Source organism: Phascolarctos cinereus, unplaced genomic scaffold (assembly GCF_003287225.1).
Source record: "Phascolarctos cinereus isolate Bilbo 61053 unplaced genomic scaffold, phaCin_HiC Scaffold_726;HRSCAF=1367, whole genome shotgun sequence".
Classification (NCBI taxonomy): Eukaryota; Metazoa; Chordata; class Mammalia; order Diprotodontia; family Phascolarctidae; genus Phascolarctos; species Phascolarctos cinereus.
In genome coordinates, this window is record NW_027556098.1 from 61,271,377 (window position 1) to 61,299,125 (window position 27,749).

A 27,749-nucleotide genomic window follows, 5' to 3' on the forward strand; every position below is an offset into this window, starting at 1 on the left:
GAGCTGAGGTCCTTGGATCAGGCCTTGGAACCCTGCCTCTTCTGCTGACCCAGTGGGCTCTCGCCTGTAAAACCTTAGTTCCTGAGGAACATCTTTTTGTCTGATTAATTGATTATCTCATCTGCCACAAGAGAGGCTTGCCAGCTAGACTGCAACAGCCACTAATAGGAGATATTCTAGGCAATAAGGTTACTGGTAAGTGCTTCTATTTTGCTGAGCTCCAGGCCGCATGGCTGGCATGTGAGAGACCCTTGAAGGATAAGGTAGGCAAGACCATCATTTATACTAGTTCCTGGGTAGTGGCCAGGTCTACCCAAGTAGTGTGGGGTCTGGAGAGGACAGGACTGGATGATCAAAGGTGAGAACCTTTGGAGTCAGGACCCCTTGGAGTCAAACCAATAGAGGGACTTTGCTGATGCCTCCCTCTGCATACAGTTGTTTGTGGAACTTGTCAGCTCCCATCAGAGATGTATGCTCAACAACCAGGTTGGAGCTATTACAAGAGTAGCAGAAGTTGGGGATTAGATCCAGTGTCCATTTGGGTGGTGATACCATGCTGTGTTGGGCAAAGGACCATATGATCCCCCTCACTACAAACAAGGCAACTGTTCCTAACTCAAGTGTCCCTCAACCTGTCCCTAATTGGCAAAATGATGCTGTCTCATCATGGGGTAAAAGGTTAGTTCCTACTGACAAACAGGTGCATCATTAAGCATTTGACTGCCCAACCTCCCAGAAGCCATGACCATGATAAATTGATGCTACTCTGGAAAGGGGAAGGGCTTCTTTGTTCAGTGGTTTCTTGGATCCAGTATCCAGGAATTCCTGATTGGATTCCTGATGAGAATGGACTATTTTAGAACATAGTTCTAGCTGATTCTCTCCATCCCTTCTTGTTCCTTCCCCAGCACAGAATTGCCTTGGCCTCAGGGTCCTTGTCCCCTCATAAGACTCTACATACCCTGGAGAAGTAGCTCAAGTGCCCCTCAGCTGGTGGACTTCTGTTTCACAGGTAAACACACAGGAAACACCATTTATTGGGCAGGAGAACACAGGAAGGCTCCTAACACTAATAGGTGTTCTAGCACAGGTTCACTTTTGATTCGGTCAGACAGGAAGACAGCTTTGGAGGTGTTGAATAAACTTTATTCTAGTTTAGTCTTCTCAAAAAAATTGCTGATAATGGGAGCACCAAATGATATAGTATTCCCTAATCACACTTCTCGAAGGGGCAGGCTAGAATGGTAGGACCTACAACTCCTATCTCATTCCCCTAAACCTCAATGGGGGCCAGTTGAGGCAAACACACAGATTCTTCCCAAGCCTTGATGGGAGCCAATCAAGGCAGGTACATCCATTCTTCTATGCATTACCCAAATCCCAAAAAATGGGTTCCCTCCTTACTGACCAGTGCCCACTTGATTTATAGGGCAACAGGCAAAGAAGGCATCTTGCCAACATTAAGCTCACATGTTAACTTTAGCAATATTGTCATGACCTAGGACAGCGCAGGCATACATCATGTCACCCCTGTATCTCTACTACAACTGCACAGTAGTTGTTTTCAGCCATAATTTGTGGAAATATTAGCTAGAATGCTAGAACTGTTATGTAAAAAGAATAACAAAATCTTCTTTACACACACTAAAATCCACCTTACTTACAACTTCCTTTCCTTTGGGATGGTTCAAAGAACTTTTCCCTAGAAATCAGTTGGGAGAACAAGAGGTGGTATTGTTGGGAGGCATCTTGCTTTCTAATAGCACGAGGAGGTGAAACTGTTGCTATATATCTGGTGAGTATGTTTTTCCTCAGAAGAAAGGAGATACCTTAGTTGACTTGGTGATAATTCTGAGTCACTGCATGAGGGTGAGGGAGAGTCTTTATTTAGCCACTATAGAAGAAAGGGGTAACTCCTCCACCGAGGCATCTAAGGGGGTAAAGATTTTATATCAGTCCTATGATGGAGCTCTCAAGGAGGAGGAGGTTTGGCAGGTGGATCAGGAAATACTGAGTGATCGGTGGTACTGGGAGAGTCTCAGTATCAACTTATGTCCTGGGACAGGTTGCATGCAAGAGGCTTATTGACTTCTTAGCCACTTTACAGGTGACCCTGATACAGGATGAAAAATTGGCAGTCCCAGAAGTGTCAATCCTCCCTCCTTTGGAAGGACCGAGTCTCAAGTCTTTTACAGGAGAATCTTCCTAGCGCAGGTAGTACTAAGGTAAAATGGGGAAACAGAAACAAATGAGAAACAAAATGTAGAGAAATACAAAAGCCAGAAGTCCTTCAAAGGAAAGATGATATTCCTGGAGCTGCTCCTGCTCATCATTACCACCTCACTTCAGGAGAAGAAATGTTCAATCATACCAGAGGTGTTATAATCTGTACTGTGGCTCTGATATTCTTGGTACTGCTCTGGTTTATCACCACTTTGTATTAGGACTGAAATTCACCACTATGAATTTCAAAGATGTAGCATCACCCATCACATTGACCAAACTGTGAGACTTTGAGACTTAGTTTTTTTTTTTTGAAGGAAGAAGGAAAGGCTTAGGACTTCTGGCTTTTGTATTCTCATACATTTTGGTTTGTTTCTATTCCCCACTTTTACCTTAGTGCTGCTCATGCTAGGAGTACTCTCCTGTAAAGATTTGAAACTTGGTCCTACCAAAGGAGGGTGGAAAGGCCAAGAATTTCTGATATTGCTGTCCACATTTTTGTTTTGTTTTGGTTTTGCTTTGTTTGTTTTTATTTTTTTCTTTTTCCCTCCCTCAATACTATACATGACAGGACTGTCATTGAAATGATGAAAGTCTACTAGCAGTTTATTAGGACCTTGCCACCAAGGAGTAGTATGAGATGTAACCGTAATTTTTCCTGATTTAGCTTCCTTGATGTCTCTTCACTTCCCTGATACAGATTCTTCCCCACCTCCACAAAACCTGTTTGACTTCAGCTTCCTTGACCCAGCTTCCTGGTCTGGGGGCATAAAAGGTCTCAGCAATGCTTAGTCAGGGTCTTTCGGACTTGGTGGGTGCCTGAGACTATCATACCCTGATAACTTACAGATGAGTTTCCAGATGGAGACAAGGAGGACTGAGTTCAGAGAAGCTAAATGTCACCATATCCTTGTATATTCTTGCTATGTTAAGACAGAGAAATTACATTGTGCTTGAAACAGTATCAATAGTATATTTCAATGACATAGCATGTTCAATACTAGGAAGAAAAGTTAATGAAATTACTAGGAGAAATAGAAAAACTATAATAGTTGGTGATCTTAACATACCACATTCTTTTAAAAAACAGTTTATTATTTTTTATTTTTCAAGTAGCAAATATTTTTTAAATTAATCTACCCTTCCCATTATCTCCTCATACCCCCTATCAAGCAAATTTTTAAAAAAGCACTAAAACATTTCTCAACATATAGATACTTGTTTGGCAAAACAAATTCACATATTAACCACATCTTAATATGTATGTCATATCTCTTCCTGGATTTTATGTTCATCACTGTGTCGAGGGGGAGGGGGAGGGAATAGCATATTTTCTCTTCATTCTTTTGGTTTCATGTTTATCATTGCTTTTAATCAGAATTCTAAATAGAAATTCAGAAAATCAAAGAGGGAAATAAAGTGAAAAAAACTTATTGAACTAATAGATAAAACTAGGAGGCTTTGGGGGAGATTAGTAAAATATATAAAATATTCTAAAATGTTAATATAAAAAATGAAAAAAGGAGAATTCATAACAAATTAAGAAGAAACAAAGAATGAGGAACTGTTTTGCCTCATTATATGTAAGCAAAATCGATAAGTTAAATGAAATGGATATTTACAAAGAAATAAAATATTTATATTAACGGAACAAAAAATAGACATTTTAAATAACACAATTCCAGAAAAACAAATTTAACAAGCTATAAAATGAACTCCCAAAGAAAAATCCTCAAGACTAGATATATTTATATGTGAATTGCATCAAACATTCAAAGAACAATTAACTCTAGTATTACACAAACTATTTGAAAAAATAGGAAAAAAAAATCTCACCAACTTCCATTTGTGATACAAATGCAGTCCTGATACTTACGCCAGCTAAAAATAAAGCACAGAAGTAAGACTTACAGACCAATTTCCCCAATTAATATCAAAGCAAAATTATTGAATATAATATTAACAAAAGCTACAATGGTATTAAAATATTACACATGATGACTAGGTTTATTTTATATCAGGGATGCAAAGTTTATTCATTATTAAGAACTTGATAAAAATAACAGACCACATTGGTAATAAAATATTTAAAATTACATGGCTATATCAATAGATACATAAAAGGTTTTTGAAAATACAGCAATCATTTTTGTTAAAAATATTAAAAAGCATGAGAATAAATGGACTATTCCTTAATATGGTAAAAATATCTATATAAACCAAAGAGTTAGGATTCTCTGCAATGGAGAAATATAAAAACCCTTTCCAATAAGACTAGAGGCAAAACAAGTATGTCCATTGTCACATCCATTAATTGATGCAATTTTAGAAATGCTTGCTGTAGTAAATAGACAAGGAAAACAATTTGGTGGAATAAACACAGGCAAAAAGGGGGGGAAAGACCACTTTTTAAAGATTATATAATGGTTTAGTTAGAGAACTCCAGAGAGTCAACTAAAATTCATTGAAACAGTAAATAACTCCAGAAAAGCAGCAGGATATAAAATAAACCCACATCAATTATCAGCCTTCCTATATATTACTACCCCTTGAGCACTATCTTGTTGTGGTGGAAGGACTTGCATAGCTCCATAAAATTAAGAACTATGCTGTGCAGGGTTACCCAAGATGGACAGGTCATAGTGGAGAATTCTAACAAAAGGAGCTTCTGGAAAAGGAATTGGAAAACCTCTCTTAATATATCTTTGCCAAGAAAACCCTATGTACATGAGAGTGTAAAAGCTAGCTTGAAGCTTGGCATAAAAAAATACCTAAAGACCTTGGCAACAGGTCCCACTACTTTATGATAAATAGAAGGGGAAGAAATGGAAGCAATGTCAGATTTTATATTCTTGGGATCAGAGTTCACTGCTGATGGTGACTGCAGTCATGAAATTCAAAGACACTTCCCCCTTGCACGGAAAGTTATGGCAAATCTGGACAGCATACTAAAAAGCAGAGGCATTATCTTGCTGATAAAGGTCTGTGTAGTTAAAGCTATGGTTTTTCCAATAGCAATATGTGGCTGTGAGAGGTGCATTATAAGGAAAGCTGAGCACGTTCTGGGACAGCAAGGAGGTCAAATCAGCCAATACTTAAAGAAGTTAATTTAGGCTCTTCACTGGAAAGTCAAATACCGAAGCTGAAGCTTAAATACCTTGGCTACATAAATGAGAAGACAGGACTCACTGGAAAAGACCTTGATGTTGGGAAAGACTGAAGGCAAAAGGAAAAGGGGCCAGCAGAGGATGAGATGGATAGATAATGTTGTCAAAATAATGAACATGAACTTGGACAGACTTTGAGAGACAGTGGAAGGTAAGAGGGCCTGGTGTGCTATGGTTCATGGGGTCCCAAAGAATCAGACACAACTGAATGACTGAACAACATATATTATCAACAAAACCCAGGAGGAAGAAATAGGGAAATTCCATTCAAAATAACTATAGAATATGTAAAATATCTGGAAGTCCACCTACCAAGGCAGCTAAGTGGCAGAATAGAGAACATAGGACCTGGAGTCAGGAAGCTCTAAGTTCAAATTCAGCCTCAGACACTTGCCAGCTGTGTGATCCTGGGCAAATCTGTCTGCTCCACTTTCCTCATCTGTAAAATGGGCATAATAATAGTAACTATCTGCCAGGGTTATTGTTAAGATAAAATGAGATAATATTTGTAAAGCCCTTTGCAAACCTTAAAGTGCAATATAAATACTAGCCATTTTTAGCTATAATATAATTATAAAACACTTTTTTTTAAAGACAGGTCTAAATAATTGGAGACATAATTGCTCAGGTTGGGCCATGCTAATATAATAAAAGTGACATTTTCTTAGTTAATTTATTGATTCAGTGCCATACCAAAACAACCAAAGGATCAATTTATAGAACCAGAAAAAAGGTAATTTCAAATTCATCTGGAAAAGCGAAAGGTAAAAGAATCTCAAAGGAAATTTTTTTAAAAAGTAAGAAGAAAAGGAGCATACTAGTCCCAGATTCCAAACTATATTACAAAGCAGTAATCATCAAAACTATTTGATGCTGATTTAAAAATAGTAAAGCTGATTAGTGGAACAGTTTAGGTACAAAAGATCCAGAAGTAAATCAACATAATAGCATAATGTTTGATAAACTTAAAGACCTCAACTACTTGTGTTAAGTATTCATTATTGGATAAAAAGTACTGGGAAAACTTGAAAAGAATCTGGTAGAAATTAAGTTAAAATCAATATCTTAGACCATTTATCACCATAAGCTCCAAATGGACATAGGAACTAGATAGAAAAGGTCATATCATTAACAAATGAGAAGGGCAAGTAAGGAGATTCCCTTCACAACTATTAATAAATGGAGAGTTGTTGACTAAAGAAGACATAGAGAGGATCACAGTCAATAGAAAGGACAATTTTGGGGGGCATAAAATCAAAAGGTTTTGTGCAATCAAAATAAATGTAATCAGAAGAGAAACAGTTAACTGAAAAATGTTTTCAGCAAAATCATCTGATAAAAATTTTATATCTAACCCATACAGGTCGTTGATTCAAAGACATAATAGATGAATTGTCAAAGGATACGATCGGGCAGTTCTTAAAACAATAAAGACAAGCTATCAACAATCACATAAAAAAATGCTCCAAACCATTAATAGTTAGATAAATGTAAATTTAAGCAACTTTGTTGTTTCACATCATATTGACAAAGATGACAGAAAAGCAAAATGAAAGGTCTTGGAAGGGTTATTGGAAGACAGGCATACCAAGGACCTGTTGGTTGTACTGTGAACTGGTCCAACAATTCTGGAAAGTAATTTGTAACTATGCCCCCAAAATCACACACATCCTTTACTGATGATACAGCTACTAGGATTTTACCCCAAAAAGATCAGAGAGAAAGGAATCATATGTACAGAATACTTATAGCAGTACTTTTCATTTGAGCAAAGCATTGGAAATTAAGATGATGTCCATCAATTGGGGAATACGGTATGTGAATGGAATGGAATAGTATTATTCAGTAAAGAAATGATAGAAAATTCAGAAATACCTAGAAAAGCTTATATGAATAGATACAGAGTGAAATGAGAAATAGGAGAATATATGATCACAACATTATAAAGGAAAAGAATTGTGAAAGATTTAAGACCTATGATCAAAGCAATAACTCCAGAAGACTGATGACACGTTAAATATGCCTCTAACATTTTGGCAGAGAAATTGTGGAGTACAAGCATGAAATGAGATATACATTTTCAGTTACTGCCAATGTATAGACTTGTTATAAAGTAGGACGTTTATTTCTTTTTTGGAGTGAAGGGATTTAGGGAAGCAATTGGGGACATACCATTGATGCAAAAGAAAGGAGAAAAGAATGAAATGAGAATTAATCCTTAAAAACACAGAAAGGAGAATAGAAATAAATTTAGAAGAAGATACAAACAAGCAGGGCAATGTTGTAACTACCATGTAAAATTTGAAACATATATGTGTGTATAATACATATTTACATATACATATGCATATATATGATCTTCAAGCTGTACTTAGATTTAGGTTTTTATCTTTTTTTATGCTTCTTTGTATAAGGAAAAGTTCGTGGTTGTTGATATTTGTCAAGTTTGTAATAATAAAAAGGAAAATTTAAATAAGGGGAAAAGAGATAATCAGGGAAACTAAATTATGTTTAACGGCTCCATACATGATAAAACATAATACTAAATATTCACTGAATGTCATATCATTTAAGTACTTAAAGAAGAAACTAATAAAATTACAGGAATAAATTAAAAGCAAAACAATAATTTTGGTGACTTCAATATGTCCTTTTCAGACCTAGACAAATATAATAGAAAGATAATCAAGAAACATATTAAGTAACAACACAACTTTAAAAAAATTATATGTGATAGACCTCTGGCTATTTTATTTAGTTACCAAGTGGAAGTCATAAGGAACACCTCTATTTACCAGCTTTGCATAGCACCTTTGTAAAAACTGACCATGTGGTAGGAATAAATAATTCAAATCAATGCATAAAAGCAAAAATATTAAAACATATCATTTACAGACAACAATGCATTAAAATTATAACTATTCAAGAGGATTTCAAGAAAGGGTTCACACATAACTATTGATTAAATCATATGTGTCCAAAGAATGTGCATTCGTGGGGACTGTTTTACTTTTCTATTTTCATCTCCAGTGGATCATAGTTCCTAGCACATAGTAGGTCTTTTGTTTTTTTGCCCCATTAATTTGTTACAAGTGAATGTTCTAAAGGAAGCAGTGTTTAGTTACTGGGAGGTGACAATGATGTAAAGAAAAGAGAATTAACAAAATGTTTAATTTATCATTGGGAAAACATCATCATCCTGCAAGATCAGCCTTGGTAGTCTTCTTCATCACCACACTCTGTCCCTCTGATTGGAGAGTGGAGCCATGAACTACCAAACTTCCATTTAAGGAGGGAATTTGGCTCAGAATTTCTCCTCATTTCTAAACTGGCTATAGAACTTTGGAATTTCTTTGAATTTTCCTCCATGTCTCTGTGTATCTTCTCTGCTACTCCCTTTCCCTAAACCCCTGACTCCCTCCCATTTTCAGCTTCCTTTTGTGTATTGTCTACCCCCAAAGCTCGTTCACTCTGTTAATTTTCTGGTATATTCTAATCTGTATAACTTTTCTGATTTCTATTTGTAATTTGCCTGGGAAAATGAGTTTACTTATTACTCACTATTTGTGATGGTCTGTTGTGTAACTAGCATTTGGAAGGAAGGAGTCAAACTGGCAAATGTACTAAGAGAGACCATCTCCCATTCTCTTTTAAAGAAGAGTGACCAGAAAAGTAAGCAGCATTTTTGTTCTGAACCAACCAAACATTCCCCTGGACCAGCATTATTTAGAGAAGTAGGTAGATATAATTCCAATTTTAGTACTCCCCTCTTAAATTAGAACAATTACCCTGTTGCCCTCAAAGCAAGATTCCAATGCTTCCCCTTCAGCAACGTATTTAAACAACTGTCCATTTTATATGGATATGTACACTTTGCACAAAGTAACTATAGAAGAATATATACAATACAGTCAACATTTACTAAGTATCTACTATGTGTCAGGCTGTGTGCTAAGAAAAAGGACAGTCTCTGCCCTTAAGGAGCTCACAATCTAATGGGGGAAGGGGGTGCCAGAGAGTACCCAGTGTGAAGGTATGATGATGGTGGAGTCCAAACCAAGCCAAGCCACTGCTGGAAAATGAAGAGGTGGTTTGGATTCCAAGCCTTCTATAAAGGGAAGCTTTGGAGATTTTTTTTTCTCCACCCTCCAACCCTCCAATCAATTCAAGTTCAACTTTCAACAAAGATATACCTACATTCAGTCTCTTTTATTGGTGGTGCTTTCTGGTCCAAATCTGGAGAGGTAGCCCTTGCTTGACCCCAGGAGAGCTCTCTTTCAGTCAAAGGGCACCTAGCTGCAGCCTTTCTAACTTCTCAGTTCTGTAATTTGATTTCTGACCTAACTCAACTCTCTTCAAAGTTACCAGCAATCTCTTAATTGCCAAACTGGATGATCTTTTCTCAGCCCTAATAATTTTCAACCTATCTGCTGCATAAGACTGTTAACTACCCACTCATGAATATTATTCTTTCCTCTCTGGATTTTACTAATACCACTCTTCTCTGATGAGCCTCCTACCAGTCTGCTGGCTCCTTCTCTGTTTCCTTTTTCTGGCTCATGACTACTCATGATCACAAACTATGGACATTCTCCATTGTTCTTTCCTGGGCCCTCTTCTCTTCTCCCACTATACTGTCTGTCTTGGAAACCTCATACTTTTCTGTGAGTTTAACTATCATGTCTATGCAAATGATTTAGAGATTTAGATACACAGTTCCAGTTTCTCTCTTAAGGTTCAGTCCTGGATCACCAATGTCTGTTGGGCATTTCAAACTGGATATCCTGGGGACATTTTAAATTCAGCATATCTAAAACTTAACCCATTTTCTTTCCTTTCTAAGTCTCACCCCTCTTCCAAACTTCCCTTTCTGTCAAAGTTACCACTGTCATTCTGTTGTCTCAAGTTCATATTCTTGTCAATATCCTGGACTCCTCATTTACTTTCATCCCACATATCCATTAACTTGCCAAATCTTGCTATTTCTACCTTCACAACATCTCTTTAATCTGATCCTTTCTTCCTGCTCACACAGCTACTGAGTTTAAGACCTCACCTCTCACCTAGATTATTACAATAGACTTCTAATTAGTATCCCTCATTAGTATCCCTATACACAGCTGTCAAGGTAAATTTCTTTAAGTATTGATGTAAACATCTGACTCTACTTCTTGTCTATTACCTGTGGTATAAAATTTAAACTCCTTTGATTAGCATTTAAAATATTATATCACCTGGCCCTAAACTGTATTTCCAACTTCAATGGTCTCTCCTATACTCTATTATGATCACAAAAACCTGGAAACTAAAGGGATGCCCATTAATTGAGGAACCTCAGAATTGCTTTAATTTGTATTTCTCTTATTAGTAGTGATTTGGAGCATTCTTTTTCATGTGGTTACAAATAGCTTGGGTTTCTTTTCTTGAGAACTACCTATTTATATCCTAAGACCGTTTATCAGTTGGGAGATGGCTCTTATTCTTATAACTTTGAATCAGTTCCTTGTGTATGGGACGGCGAAGACCCCTACCCAAATTGACCACTCAGGAGTCGATTCAAGTAGGGTGCAGAAAATTTATTAGAATCTCATGAGAAGCGGGCAGTCCCACTGCGAGCCGAAAGAACAACAGAAATGCTCATAGCAGGAGGGCCGCTCCCCTGAGCGTGTGTGCAGTTTTTATACATCAGTCCTTATCTAACATCACATGACTGAGGCCTCCAGGCTTCAGCTAATCAAGCTAACAGTTACATACCGGACTGTGAGTTCTTCACCTATCTCATACACTTGTGTCATGGAAATTAGATCTTTGCCACAGAAACTTGCTGTAAAGATTTTTCACAGTTAATTGTTTCCTTTTTTATTGGATTTATTTGTGCAAAACCTTTCTAATTTGATGTAATCAAAATTATCCACTTTGTCTTCTATAATTCTCTCTATCTTTTGTTTATTTGTGATCTTTTTGTCTATCCAGAGCTCCAATAAGTAATTTTTTCCATCTCCTTTGACCCAGCTACACCACTTCTAGGCCTATATTTTCCAAAGAGGAAAGAAATAGGAAACGGTCATATGTGTACTTAAATATTTAGAGCAGCTTCTTTTATGGTGGCAAAAAACCCTCCAAATTAAAAGGAATCTACCCCCACTCACATAGTAGGGAACCCAGAGGCCTCTATGTTAGACAGTCTGGATGTGCTCTAAAGACCTCTCAAGTTTGCCTCTATGTAAGGTGAACTGGGCATGCCCAGACAAGCCTGGGGTGCCCAGGGAAATATTTTGTTTTTATATCACCAAATGTATCCCTTCCTCTACCCCTTTCTAATTCTTTTTTTAAACATTCATTTAAATTTTGTTTTCTTTTTTTGTGAGGCAATTGGGGTTAAGTGACTTGCCCAGAGTCACACAGCTAGTGAGAGTTATGTGTCTGAGACCAAATTTGAACTCAGGTGCTCCTGACTCCAGGGCCAATGCTCTATCCAATGCACCACCTACCTGCCCCCCATTTTAAAAAATTTGAGTGCCAAATTCTCTCCCTCCATCCATCCTCTCCTCCACCCACTGAGAAAGCAAGCAATATGATACCCATTATACTGTACATATGAAGGCATGTAAAGCACATTTCCATATTAGCTGTGTTGCAAAAAAAAAAAGAAAGAAAAAGAAAGTAAAAAAAATATGATTCAATCCACACTCAGAGTTCATCAATTCCCTCTCTGGAGGTGGGTAGCACTTTTCATCATGAGTCCTTTGGATTTATTGTGAATCATTGCATTAATCAGAGAAGCTAACTCTTTCACACTTGATCATTGTTACAATATTGCTGTTATTGTGTGCAATGGTTTTCTGATTCTGCTTACTTTACTTTGCATCAATTCATAGAACTCTTCCCAGGTTTTTCTGAAGCCGTCTCCCCTCATCATTTCTTAAAGCACAATAATATTCCAACACTACCATATGCTATCACTTTTTCAGCCATTCCCTAACTCATGAGTATGCCCTCAGTTTCCAATTCTCTGTTATCACAAAAAGAGCTGCTATAATATTTTTTGTACGTATAGATACTTTTCCTTTTTCTTTGATCTCTTTGGGAGATAGACCTAGTAGTGGTATTGCTGGGTCAAAAGGCATGCACAATTTTATAGCTCTTTGGAAGTACTTCCAAATTGTTTTCCAGAATGCTTGGATCAATTCACAACCCCACCAATAGTATATTAGTGCCCCTATTTTTCCACATCCTCTGAAACATTTGTTATTTTCTAACATGTTTGCCAATCTGATAAGTGTGATGTGGTACCTCAGAGTTGTCTTAATTTGCATTTCTCTAATCAATAATGGGTAGCTAGGTGGTACAGTAGATGGAGTGCCATGCCTAAAGTCAGGAAGACTCTTCCTGAGTTCAGATCTGGCCTTAGACACTAGCCGTGTGACCCTGGACAAGTTACTTTAACCCTATTTGTTTCAATTTCCTCATCTGTTAAATGAGTAGGAAATGGAAATGGCAAGCCACTTCAGTATCTTTGCCAAGAAAGCCCCAAAGGGGTCAGATATCATTGAAACAACTGAACAACAATCAATAGTAATTTAGAGCATTCTTTCAGGTGACTATTAATAGTTTTGATTTCTTCTGAAAACTTCCAATGCATACTCTTTGACCATTTTTCAATTGGTTAATGGCTCTTCTTTTTATAAATTTGGCTCGGTTCCCTATATACTTGAGAAAAGAGTTCTTTATCAGAAAAAACTTGTGGTAAATTCCCCTCTCCCCCCAGTTTTCTGCTTTCCTTCTAATTTTGGCTGCATTGGTTTTGTTTGTGCAAAACCTTTTTAATTTCATGTAATCAAAATTATTCATTTTATCTCTGGTGTGGTTCTTGTATGGCCATAAAAATCTTCCTTTATCCGTAGATCTGACAAGCAGTTTTTTCCACGCTCCCCTAATTTGCTTATGATAACATACTTTATGTCTAAATCAAGTACCCATTTTGACCTTATTTTGGTATATATTGTATTTCTGCCAAACTGCTTTGCAGTTTTCCCAGAAATTTTTGTCAAATAGTGAGTTTTTACCCCCCAAACTTGAATCTTTTGGTTTATCAAACACTAGATTACTGTAGTCTTACCTCTGTATATTATGTACCTAATCTATTCCATTGATCCAACACTATTTCTTAGCAAGTATCAGATCTAGGTGTTATCTACTTCCATTTGGTGAGTGAGTTCATCCCATTCATATTTGCAGTTATGATTACTATGTATTTTCTTCACCCTATTTTCTTCTGTTGATTCTTCTTCTTCTTCTTCTTCTTCTTCTTCTTCTTCTTCTCTTCTTCTTCTCTTCTTCTTCTTCTTCTTCTTCTCTCTTTTTACCTTTGTCTCCCTCAAAAGTTTGTTTTGCTTCTGTCTACTGTCTCGATCTCTCTCTTATCACTCCCCTTCCTCCTTGCCTCTTAGCCCTTTCTCCTCTTACTTCCTTGTTGGGTAAGATAGATTTCTATGCCCAAGTGAATGTATACATATATTCTTTCCTCTTTGAACCTTCAGATGAGAGTAAGGTTCAAGCATTATCCCCCACCCTACTTTCCCCTCCAGAGTATTTAACTGTATCTTGCACATCTCTTTTATGTGAGATAATTTTACCCATTTTCCTTTCTCCTAGTGCATCCCTTTTTCCCATCCTTCTATTCGTTTTTTGAGATCTCAGCCTAATCAATTCACGCTCATGCCTTCTGTCTGTGTAGATTCCTTCTAACTGTCCTAATAATGATAAAGTTCTTAGGAGTTACATGTATCATCTTCCCGCATAGGAATGTAAAGAGTTTAACTTTATTAAGTCCTTTAAGATTTGTCTTTCATGTTTACCTTTTTATGCTTCTCTCAATTGTTGTGTTTGAAAGTCAGATTTTCTATTCAACTCTGGTCTTTTCATCAGGAAAACGTCTTCTATTTAATAAAATGTCCATTTCCCCTCAAAGGATTATACTCAGTTTTTCTTGGTAGATTATTCTTGGTTGTAATCTTAGCTCCTTTGTCTTCTGGAATATCCTGTTCTAAGCCCTTTGCTCCTTTATCATGGGAGCTGATAAATCATGTGTGATCCTAACTGTAGTTCCATGGTATTTGAACGTTTTCTTTCTTGCAGTATTTTCTCCATGACTTGGGATCTCAGGAATTTGTCTATAATATTCCTGGCAGTTTTCATTTTGAGCATTCTTTTAAGAAGTGATTAGTGGATTCTTTCAATTTCTATTTTGCACTCTAGTGTGAAAAATCTGAGCAGCTTTCTTTTATAATTTCTTGAAATATGGTGTTTAGGCTTTTGTTGTTCATGGCTTTTAGGCAGCCCAATAATTCTGAAATTATTTCTCTTTGATGTACTTTTCAGGTCACTTGTTTTTTCTATTGAGATATTTCATATTTTCTTTTGGTTTTCATTATTTTAAGTTTGTCTTATTGTTTTTTAATGTTTTATGGAGTCATTAGCATTCATTTGATTAATTGTAATTTTTTGTTTTCTTTTGGTTTGTCTAGGCAATGGGGTTAAGTGACTTGCCCAAGGTCACACGCTAGTAAGTGTTATGTGTCTGAGGCCAGATTTGAACTCAGGTCCTCCTGAATCCAGGGCCAGTGCTCTGTCCACTGTGCCACCTAGCTGCCCCAATTAATTCTAATTTTTAAATAATTATTTTCTTCAGTTAGGTTTTGCACCTCTTTTTCCATTTGGCCAATTCTGCTTTTTAAGGAGTTATTTTTATTTTTAAGGAGTTAGTATTTTTGTGCCTCTTTTACCAAGCTGTTGATTCTCTTTTCATAATTTTCTTTCATTGTTTTCATTTCTTTTCCCAATTTTTCTTCTACCACTCATATGATTTTTTCCTAAAATTTATTTTGGGGGCATTAGGGATTAAGTCACTTGCCCAGAGTCACACAGCTCGTAAGTGTCTGAGGCTGTCCTCCTGACTCCAGGGCTGTCTTACTTGATTTTTAAAGTAATTTTTTACTCTTTAAAAAAAGACTTTCTTTAGTTCTTCTAGGAATTCTTGTTGGACTTTTATATAATCTACATTTTAAAAAATTTTTATTCATTTTGAACATAAATACAAAAAGAGAAAAAGAGAGAACATTTACATACAGCAAAACATAAAAAGAAGATTCAATATAAACCATAAATTTATATTTCATACTGTTTACTTTTTTGAAAAGCTATGCAATAAATACTACCCATCATTTTCAAAGCTATCCCACTTTTCTGTGCTTCCTTCTAAGTTTTCTTTTGTTCTCTACTATGTACTTTTTATTTTTTTCTCCCTTATTCCCCACTCTGTGCTAGAGATGGTTACTATTAGACACAAATGTGTGTGTATATGTATATATGTGTGTGTGTGTATGTGTAAATATGTGTATGTGTATCTTTACATATATACGTAAAACATAGCAGACATACTTCTATTTATTAGTTCTTTCTCTGGATGTGAAAAGCATCCTCCTTTATAGGTCCTCTGTAGTTGATTTGAGTATTTATAATATTCCACCATAATCATATACCGCAACTTGTTTAGCCATTCCCCAATTGATGGGCATCCCCTCAATTTCCAGTTTTTTGCTGCCACAAAGAGTGCCTATGAATATTTTAGAACATATAAGTTCTTTTCATTTTTCCCTAATCACTTTAGGAAACAGACCTAATAATAGTATTGCTGGGTCAAAGGGTATATAGTTTTATAACTCTTTTGGCCTAATTCCAGATTGTCCTCAAAAATGTTTGAATCAATTCACAGTTCCACCAATAGTGAATTAGTGTCCTAATTTTTCCATATCCCCTCCAACTGTTGTCACTTTCCCCTTCTATCATTTTAGCTAATCTGATGGGTGTAAAATGATATCTCAAAACTGTTTTAATTTGCATTTCTCTAATCAATAATGTTTTAGAAGGAGCAGCTAGGTGGTGTAGTGGATAGAGCACTGGCTCTAGACTCAGGAGGACTTGAGTTCAAATCTGACCTCAAACACTTGACCCTTACTAGTTGTATGACCCTGGGCAAGTCACTTAACCCCATTGCCTAGCTCCCCCCAAAAATGATTTAGAGCATTTTTATATGACTATATGTAGTTTTGATTTCTCTACCAAAAATTGCCTATTTATATCTATGACCACTTATCAGTTGGAGGAAATGACTCATATTCTTATAAATTTGACAAAGTTCTTTATATATTTGAGATATGAGACCTTAATTTGAGAAACTGTATAAAATTTTCTCCCAGTTTTCTGTTTTCCTTTTATTCTTGGCTACATTGGATTTATTTGTACAAAATCTTTTAAATTTAATGTAATTGAAATTATCTATTTTATAACTCACAATGCTTTCTATGTCTTGTTTATTCATATTTTTTTCTCCTATCAATAAGTCTGATAGGCAAATGTTCTATGTTCTAATTTTTTTTAATGATATCTTTTTAGTTTATGTAACAAGTTTGACCTTATCTTGGTAAATGGTATAAGATATTGGTTTATGCCCAGTTTCTGTCAGACTGCTTTCTGGCTTTTTCAGTAATTTTTTTTAACCAAATAATGAATTCTTTTCTCTAAAGCTTAAATATTGCCATTTGTCAAACATAAAGTTACTATAATCATTTGCTACTGTGTATTGTATGTCTACTCTGTTGCACTGCTCTACCTTTCTATTTCTTAGCCAGTGCCAGATGTTTTGATACTTATTTTCTTATAGTCCTTCCTTTACATTTTCCCCATGAATTCCTTTGATATTCTTGACTCTTTATTCTTCCAAATGAGTTGTTATTTTTTTCTAGTTCAGTAAATTTTTTTTTGTAATTTAATTGGGAGAGCATTAAATAAAAAGATTAATTTAGGTAAAATTATCATTTTTATTATATTGGCTCTGCCTACCCATGAACAATTAATATTTCTCCAATTATTTAAATTTGGCTTCACTTGTATAAAAATATTTTATAATTATATAATTATATATAATTATAATTATATAGTTCCTGGGTTTGTTTTGGTAGGTATATTCCCAGGTATTTTATACTGTTTGCAATTATTTTATTTATTTATTTTTGGTTAGTCAATGGGGTTAAGTGAGTTGCCCAGGGTCGCACAGCTAATAAGTGTCAAGTGTCTGAGGCCATATTTGAACTCAGATCCTTCTGACTCCAGAGCTGGTGCTCTATCCACTGCTCTACCTAGCTGCCCCCTACAATTATTTTAAATGGAGTATCTGTTACTAACTTCTCTTGCAGGATTTTGTTGGTGATATATAGACATGCCGATGATTTATGTGGGTTTATTTTATTCCTGCTACTTTTCTAAAATTATTATTTCCATTAACTTTTTAGTCAAATCTTTAGGATTTTCCTTTTCTTATTGCTATTGCTAGGATTTATAATATGATACTGAATAATATTGGTGACTGAATAATATTGTTTCACTTCTGATCTTATTGGGAAGGCTTCTAGCTTATTCTTATTACAAATAATGCTTGTTGATGGTTTTAGGTAGATGCTTCTTATCATTTTAAGGAATCACTTTATACTTATGCTTTCTAGTGTTTTAAATAGAAATGAGTGTTGTGTTTTATCAAAAGCATTTTCTGCATCTATTGGTATAATCATATGATTTTTGTTACATTTGTTACTGATATTATCAATTATGTTAATAATTTTCCTTATATTAGACCTCTCCTGCGTTCCTGGTATTAACCCCACTTGATCACAATGTATACTTTTGTAATATATTGTAGTCTCCTACCTAGTATTTTATTTAGAATTTTTGCATCCAGATTCATTAATGAAATTGGTCTATAATTTTCTTTCTCTGTTTTTTACTCTTCCTGGTTTAGGTATAACTATCTTATCTGTTTCATTTAAAGAAGTTTGGTAGGACTCCTTCTTTGCCTATTATTCCACACAATTCATTTAATATTAGAATTAGTTGATCTTTAAATGTTTGGTAGAATTTACTTGTAAATATATCTGATCCTGATGCTTTTTTCTTAGGAACCTCATTTATGGTGTGTTCAATTTCTTTTTCTAAAAGAGGTTTATTTAGATATTCTATTTCCTCCTCTGTTAATCTAGGCAATTTATATTTTTGTAAGTGTTCTTCCATTTTGCTTAATTTTTTTTATTTATTGGCATCTAATTGGGCAAAATAACTCCTTAAAATTACTTTGATTTCATTTTCATTAGTGGCATATTCAACCTTTTCATTTTTAAAACTAGTGATTTGATTTTCTTCTGTCTTTTTAAAAATCATATTAACCAATTGATTATCTGTTTTATTGTTTTTTCATAACACCAACTCCTAGTTTTATTTATTAATTCAATGATTTTCTTACACTCAGTTTTATTAATCTCATCTTTAATTTTTAAGATTTCCAATTTGATGATTAATTTGGAATTTTTAATGTCTTCTCAATCTGCATTTTTCTTTAAGGTTTTGCTTATAGATGTTTTGACATCATTATCTTCTTCTGAATTTCTGTTTTGAGTTTCCCTGTTATCATAGCAGCTTTATATGGTCAGGTTCTTTTTGTTGTAATTTAATCATTTTTCCAGCCTGTTTCTTGACTCTGAATTTTATGTTAGTTAGGTTATGCTCACTTTAAGGGGTGGAGTGGGGTGGGGTTCATTGTCCCAAGCTTTAGGCTTTTTCACCTTGCTGTTTTCACAGCTAATTCTGTGGTGCTTCTAAGATATGATGGGGGAGATGTAAGGTTATTCTTTCCTAATCTGTGCTGGTCATTATCCAGGAAGAGCCCCAGCTCCCTTGCTTTGTAAGCACCCCTCGTTCTGCCCTGGAACTGGTACCAGTAATTAGGGCCCCTGCTCCCTTGTGACCCCAAGTGCTACTCTCCACCCCTTCCTGCTCTAGAACTGGAAGCTGGAAGTGGTAATGGAGCTGCTGAATGGTCACCAGTCTTGCACCCAAATCCTACACAGGGGTCCCCTGTTGCTGTTGCTGCTACTATCACCACTGCAATCTCCAAGGTCCCATAGCTGTTATTATTGCTGCACTGCATCCTGGGGCAGCCCCCCATCCCAGCATCACAGACCTCGCTTTCTGACCTCCTAAGCTATCTTGGGTTGGAAAAATGTCTTTACTCAACTTTTTTTTTGCCTATACCACTCCAAAATTCTGTTTAATGCATTATTTTAAAGTTGTTTGGAGGGGAATATTGAGAGAGTTTGGCTTATGCTCCCTCTACTCCACCATCTTGGCTTTCCCTCTAATCCTTTTTAAAAAAAAATCCTATGAACCCTAGTCAAATGTAATTTATTCAGTACATGTAATAGAAAAGTGTACTATTCTTTTTTTATTCATCCTCATGCTTTTCATTTATTGTTGGGTTTTTCATATGTGCATTTGAGATTAGAAGGAAGATGATGTCTAGATTTCATGATTTCATCAGCCTAGGAAACTCCCAGGTAAGAAATTCATTCCACCAGTTCAGATGGACAACTGTCCTTCAACTTGGAGTCTTAGCAAACTAAGTGGGTGGTTAAGTGAAGTGCCTATGATAACAGCCAAGATGTGTCAGAGGTGGGCATTGAACCAAGATGTCCCGGACTCTAAGGCCTGTTCTCTAACCACTATACCAGTTTGCCTTTCCCTTTTAGTGTGCTATCCTGTAATGCTCCACAATCCACTCTCTCCCCGCAATCTTTGCACAGCTTAAGTTCTCACTTCTGATGGAGAGTTAAGCCTCTTGAAGGAGTAGTCAGAAAATGGTGTGGTTGAAGTCTTGGACTTAGAATTCAGAATTTCAACCAGACATCTGCAAATTTTTAATGGATGCTGAAAGAGGATACTGGATCATGCTGTCTTCTAAAAAATACACACGCACACACACAAATTGATATTGTCTTCAGAGACACAGTACCATAAATTTAATTATGTGAGAAAAAAACCTGAACTTTCATATTTTCTAATCCATATTGTTCAGATTGTCGGGATAGGCCTACTTTGGCCAGTATTCTTAAACTGTGCTTAGTCCAGACATATGAAATGGCTGCATGCAGTGGTTTTAAACATATCTGTGGAAACAAATGAATTTTGTATGTGTAGCATTTTTTTTGGGGGGGGTGAGGCAATTGGGGTTAAATGACTTGCCCAGGGTCACACAGCTAGTAAGTGTCAAGTGTCTAGTCAGAGACCAGATTTGAACTCAAGTCTTCCTGACTCCAAGGCTGGTACTGTATCCACTGCACCACCTAGCTGCCCCTTATGTGTAGTATTTTACAGTAAGGTTACATTTTATTCCAAACCAAATGTTTTCCATAAATACAAATACATATCTGGTCTTATTACTGCAAATATATAAGAACTTAAAAGGTAAGCAAGTCTACCTTAGTTTGGAATACATTCAGTTTCAGAATGGGGTGAATATTGTTGCAGAAACTCTTATAAACACTGAAAACCCTGGCACATAAAAGACCATTTACAACTATTTGGCCTTGAGAGAGGGCACAGAGCCACCCTAACAGATGGGCTGAAGTACTAGACTGCCAGAATTAGCACAGACATTGAGCCTAGATATTAGGAAGCTGTGTCCCTAAACAGCACATACGGTATCTGCCCAAAGCTGAGAAAGTAGAGGCCAAAGAAGGCAGATAATTTTTGTCCTTTCTTTCCAAGTACGAATTACTACCCCTTTGGCAAAAAAGTGAACCTTTTTCTTTTGTCACATTACTCACTGGACATGGTGGAAGCAGGGAATCTCCTTGATTCTAATTAAGTATATACTGTGTAACACATGTCAATGTGGGAACTCCTCTCACCCAAGGTAGAGTCCATAACTTAGTAGGTAAATATTACAGTTTCCTAAGGTTTAAGTGAAGTGATGACTTGCACATTATCTCATGTCAGCAATAGGATTTGACCTCAGATCTTTCTGACCTGAGTCCAGTACTGTATCACACAGAGTCTTTCTCTCTCCTTCTCCTCCTTTCCTTTTCTTTCTTCTCCTCTCCTCTCCCTGCCTCTCATCTCTCTCGTTTCCTTCCTTCTCTCTCACTCACTATTCTTCACTTTTCTCTCACTATATCTCTTCACTCCCTTCCCTCCTTCACTTTATCTCTCATCTTCCATGTCTGACTCTATCTCTCTGACTCTCTTTATATCTGGACAGAAGAGCATATTTGAAAATAATGCTTTTGTTGAAATGTTTTAAAATTGCATATTAAAGCAACAATGATTTTGCTCCATTATTTACAATCCATGATCTGTTTGAGGAGGGGGTGGTAAGCAGACATAGGATGGCACTGGCTTAGCTTTGCTAGTGGAAACATGTGAATTAGTTGTTATTGATCCTTCCACTAAATTATTGCCAGGCTTAGATTTGAGCAAGAGCCAGGATTTGAAGCCAGGTCATTTGACTCAAAGTTTTTTGGCCTGTTCACTGACTGCCATGTGACTTTTGGCAAGTAGCAGAATCTGAAAACCAGTTTTTTAATATGTAAAATGTGTATAAGATTTGCTGTGACTATTCCACAAAATAGTTATAAGGATGAAATAAAATTTTATTTATCTATGTGTATATATACACATATGTACACATACATATATGTGTATGTAAGTATATATAAAATAAACAAAAACATATACATATACACACACAGAGCTAGGTGGCACAATGGATAGAGTGCTGGCCCTAGAGTCGGTATAACTCATCTTCCTGAATTCAAATCTAGCCTCAGATACTTACTAGTTATGTGACACTGGGCAAGTCAGTTAGCCCTGGTTGCCTCAGTTTCCTCATCTGTAAAATGAATTGGAGAAGGAAATGGCAAACTACTCCAATATCTTTGCCAAGAAAACCCCAAGTGGAGTCATGAAGAGTCGGACACAACTGAAAAACGACTGGGGGAAATATACATATATATGTTTTATAAATCAGGTAGCAATGAGCTTTATACCATCATTTATCATTAAACCTAAATATTCTCAAAATGAAAGAAAAATCATATAAATATTAAATGGCCAGGTGGGATTGATAGCCACTCTCCAGGTCCTTCTCAGCAGCAAGGATGAGGAGCTGGGTTTGTTCCAGGATCACCTTGGCAGTTACACACCTCCATCCTGTTGGGCAGAAGTGCCCAGGAAAGGCAGAACCCTCTATGGTTCACAAACAGTGCATTATCGTCTATCCCACAACTCTGCCTCACTCTTTGGGCAAGTACCAACTTGCTAGCTAAGGTGTGTGAAATATAGTATATCTGCCCTTGAGAATCAGTTCTTGAGCCTCCACTTGTGTCAAATCCCACCTTTTCCCTGAGCTTTTTTATATTTTTTGGAGTTATAGCTATATGACCTTGTAATAATGGAGTTGGCTCTCTGCATGGACAAAACATGTTTAACTGCACCAAATGTTTTACTCTTGGCATAGAATCAATAAAAGCAATTAACCAATACCTAATAACAATAAAACAGTGCACAATAAAACATTTATTCCTCAGCTTCTTTAGTACTTTAGAAATCTCCAGAAACTACACAAGTTGCTTTGGACCCAGGAGTTCTAGGAAGTGCTTGCTTCGCTTTTCTGAGCCTACATGGCCACTCCTGCATGTAATCAAGGAATAACAATATAGTGTATGTAAGGAGGAGGATGTGTGCAGTGTTGTTTTGTCCATGAAGGACTGTCTAGATGTGTCTTGCAGGGAGGTGAGAATAGATACCTCTACAGTCTTTTCTTCCTACTTTTCTAAGGCCATTTTTTTCCCCTTCTTTGGTGAGACAATTGGGGTTAAGTGACTTGCCCAGGATCACACAGCTAGTAAGTATCATATGTCCGAGGTCACATTTGAACTCAGGTCCTCCTGACTTCAAGGTCAGAGCTCTATCCACTATACCACCTAGCTGCCCCTCCCCACCCTTTTCCAAGGGAGACTTTGATTCCAGCCAAGAGGGGAAGCAGGAGGTTGGGGTCAGAAGTGGTACTATACATAAATGGCATGTGCAGAGGATTCATGGGAATTTTCCGTCAACTGGGAGCAATAGCCTCATCCACACATATTCTGGTGTCCAAAAGAAAGTTGAATGTAAGTGAGATGCAAGATCAGTTCAGGGTGATATGCTAGAAATACTAATGAACCTCTAATGAATTACGCGCAAAAATACTTAACAGGGCCTTTGCAAATTTTCAAATACCCTATGTGCAAGTAGGGCTAGTTTATTCTCATCCAAAAAAACCCCCAACCTTATGGTCTATATTTCTTGACTTGCTAATATCTCTATTTACTAATCCCATAGGGAAATATAATGTTGATATTTGCATTAATATAGTAAGCCTATAATTTGAGTCTCCTGACTCTAGCAGAAAATCACTTCAGTAACATTCAAACCAGCAGGATTTTTATTTTTTGGTCTAGAATTGTGATTTCATCAGTGTAGAATACTCCCACTAAGGAAATTTCCTCCGCCAATGCAGATCAGCAGCTCTCTAGAACTAACTTATAATTTTAGAGAAATACTTAGAGTATTTAGAAGTCAAGTAATTAGTGCATAGTCACACAGCCACTATTCAGAGAAAGAACTTTAACTCTATGTATGCTGCCTATCTTGATGAATGGAACAATACCTTATCTTGTTATTGTACTCCATGACTTTCAAGTGGCTAAAAAGGAGTTTCATGTGAAAGTTCCTCAAAAATTCTAAGTTAACAGGAATGAGGAAACCTTATTTTGTATTCCAGTCCAGGGCTTCTTAAAGTTTTTCCACTCCTGACCTCTTTTCACCTGAGAAATTTTTATACTACTCCAGGTATATAGGTATATAAAATAGGCATACAAATCAAACATTTACTGATAATATATCATAAAGAAATTTATTTTAAAACAATTCTTTGGCATACATATAATTTTACCATTTATTATCAAATCTGCATACTGTTGAGATGGATGTGCTTGTTTATTTTTACGTAAAGAATTATATCTTGGCAGCATATTTGATACTGATATTTTGGTCATTGTGTGTTCAGAAACCTTTTACTGTTGCCAAATTTTTCCCAACCCCCATGTTCAGTTACCATCCTATGTAGGGTGGCAACCCACAGTTTAAGAAGCGCTCTAATCTAGACAATGAATCAAGACGTCCTGTTATTGACAACTAATTAATAACAAAGGACTAAAAATAATATGCCTTATACCTTCAAGTGCTTTTTTTTTTTCTCTTATGGAGCTTAGAAAATTTGTCAAGAGTTTGTAAAAAGGAACAAGAATTCGTAAATAAAGAAATGTGCATTTGTTCTAATTTACAGAATGACTTAGTGAGACCTGATACCAGCCACAGTATGCTTCAAAGGAAAACCAGAGTTCCCATAGCTATAATAAGGAAGGGATAACTTCAACCAAAGGTGAACTGTGACTTGCCTAAGGATGCAGAGTAAATGGGAGATCTGGGATTTTTAATCCTGGATAGTGTATATACCTCACGCTGGCCCTGAAAACAGGATTAGAACTCAGAAACCTTGCATTGTAAGACTAAATTTATTACCGATTCTCTTGGACTAGTATTATGTGAACCTTGGACAAGGTTTCTGTTGATTTGAAATGGGCACAATTAAACTTTTCAGGAGTTAGGGCAAGCCTCAATTACTCAAAGAATCAGAATCTTGAAATGGAAGGGACTCCAGTGATCCATGAATCCAAACCATACCAGAAAAGAATCCCTGCTGCATTACACCCAATGAGTGCTCAGTTATTCAGCCTTTCCTTGACACTTCTATGAAGTACAGCCCGTTACTCTGGACCCCTACCCAAGCAGCCCATTCCACCTTGAGGCAACTCAGATTGTTCTAATTCCATGTCTATGTTTCTCAAATGGAGAAGAGAAGTTAGTCAGTTACTCAAACACCAGCCTTTTTCTGAATATCCACTATGTACAAATCCTTACCTTACTGCAAGGGGAAGTGAGTAACTAGGGGACAGACTGTAAAAATGCAGAACTTATCAAGTAACCTGTAATTGTTAAAAGACGAGATGATAATTTATGTCTTGAAACTTCCAATTTGGAAAATGCTCTTAATAGTAATTAATGAGAGGGGATGATTAATAAGAGTAATTAATAAGAGGGGTTAGCAAATACAGTGAAAATACAAGAAAATGAACTACATGCTACAGTTGAATTAATAAGTGTTTTGCTTTTTTTTTTTTTTTGGCAATTGGGGTTCAGTGACTTGCCCAGGGTCATACAACTAGTAAGTGTCAAGCATTTGGTCTGGGGCCGAATTTGAACTCAGGTCTTCCTGATTTCAGAGCCAGTGCTCTATCCATTGCGCCACCTAGCTGCCCCCAGTTGAATTAATAAGTAAAATAATTTTGTTTAAAACTTAGGTTCATCATTGTATATAGTAACAAGCAATATTATATGATGATCAACTGTGAATGACTTGGTTATTCTCAGCAATGCAATGATCCAAGACAATTCTGAAGGACTTATGATGAAAAATGTTCTCCATCTCTGAAGAAAGAACTGATGGAGTCTGATTGCAGATCGAAGCATACTTTTTCTTTGCTTTCTTTATTTTTCTTGGTTTTTTTTGTCTGTGTTTTCTTTCACAACATAGAAATATGTTTAGCTTGACTGCACACGTATAACCTATATGAAATTGCTTGCCTTCTCAATTTTGGAGGCAGGGAGAAGAGGGAAAGAGGAAAGGAAATCTGGAATTTGAAAATTTTTTAAAAACGAGCGTAAGAATTGCTTTTACATGTAATTGGGGAAAAATCCAAAATATTAAAAAAAACACTTAGGTTCAAGATCACTTTAATCAAAAGGGGTAGGACAATGTGAAATGTAGAGGAGGTTGGCAATGTGGAGAAAGCAGAGGCGAAAAACTTCACAAAATCCACTTCATCTTGATTAGCTCTTAATAGGGGTTTTTTTTTTTTTTTGGACTCATCAGTGGACACTCAACATTCTTCTACCTCCATCTTGTGGTCAAATGTAAAATCGCAGCCTATCTAGTGCTCTTTTTCTTTTCTCTGAATTTCTGGAGATTGCATCCTTTCAAGTCTCCACATTCTTCTGTGATGAGGAAAACATGTAATTTAATTAAATTCAGCACTAAGCACCTATGATGAGCTGGGCACTTGGAGATACAGAGACACAAAAGAGGTCAATTTCCCCTGGTTTAACTTGGTGGATCTAGGTCCTAGGTCTTCTGTATGATAGAACTTGTAAAACATTTCACCCTTCCTTCCCCTAGGTCAGGAGTGCAGTAAGGCATAACTACTGGGAACGCAATGGTGTGAATGAAAATGCATTCCTTGAGCCCATGTTCCCTCTGTGAATGCCACTTTTCCGCTGTCGTCTCAGGCATCATTCCATCAGTGTTATCAACGCACTGTTCCAGACTTCTCTGAAGAAATATTATATATATTCTCCAACAGAGTGTAAAGTCATTTATGAAGTCTTTCAATCAACAAACATTTATTAAGCAATGCATCCTGCTAGATACCATGGAGGGAGATAAAAAATTTAAATAAGATAACCTTCCTCTTGGAGTTTATATTCTAGTAGGGGTATGAGACCAAAACACAGAGTATTGTAATATCCATTCCTTCATGAATGAATTACAGAGTTAGCAAAACAAAGTGCCATGCAAGGTTTGAGGGAGAAGGTCCTTCCAGGATCAGGGAAGACTTTATGGGTGTGGTGGCATTCAAATTAGGCTTTAGAGCATTGGTAGGTAAAGAGGGAATGGGAAGACATTGTAAGTATGTGAGTAAAGGCATCGAGCCATGGAAGTCAGTCATTTTAGGGGGAAGAGAGTGATACAGTTTGGCTGGAGTTTAAAGAGTGTGTGGAAGGGGATTAATATGAGATAAAATAAAGAGGGCAGTAATAGATTGTAGGGAGCTTTGAATTTCAGGTAAAGGAATTTTAACTTTATTTGGTAGACAATAAGAAGTTACTTTTGAGTTAGAAAAGTGCTAACAGTGATTCTTACTGTATGAATATCCTATATACAGGATATTCAAACAAAATCAGACTAGGTCTCTGTGGAGAGAGGAAGTTGTTCTGAAACATCCTGGGATTTGTAATCCTGCAGGTAGTAGAATTCTCTTTCTGCAAAAGGCTGGGGATCTGTTGTGGAGTCTGAGTCGGAGGGCCAAATTTCTGATGTGAACTTTTTGAATCCCTCTAAGGCAGAGTGGACATAGACTCAAAGATGACAGAGTGGCTGGAAGTGAAGAGAAAAAAGTGAAGCAGATGTTTTATTGTATTTTTATTTATTTTTGTTGACTATTTCCCAATTATATTTTTAGAATATTTATTTTTAATTTTTATTTTCAGCTCTGAATTCTCTCCCTCCTTCCACCCCTCCCCCACTCATCGAGAAGG

At 36.4% G+C, this 27,749-nt stretch overlaps 1 long non-coding RNA gene across 1 annotated transcript; it reads left to right on the forward strand.

Annotated features, from left to right (window-relative positions):
• LOC110194636 (uncharacterized) lies at positions 1–27,749 on the forward strand. Its single transcript, XR_002320752.2, has 3 exons — positions 1–195; positions 909–1,012; positions 27,702–27,749. It is a non-coding gene; the product is annotated as an uncharacterized LOC110194636 (long non-coding RNA).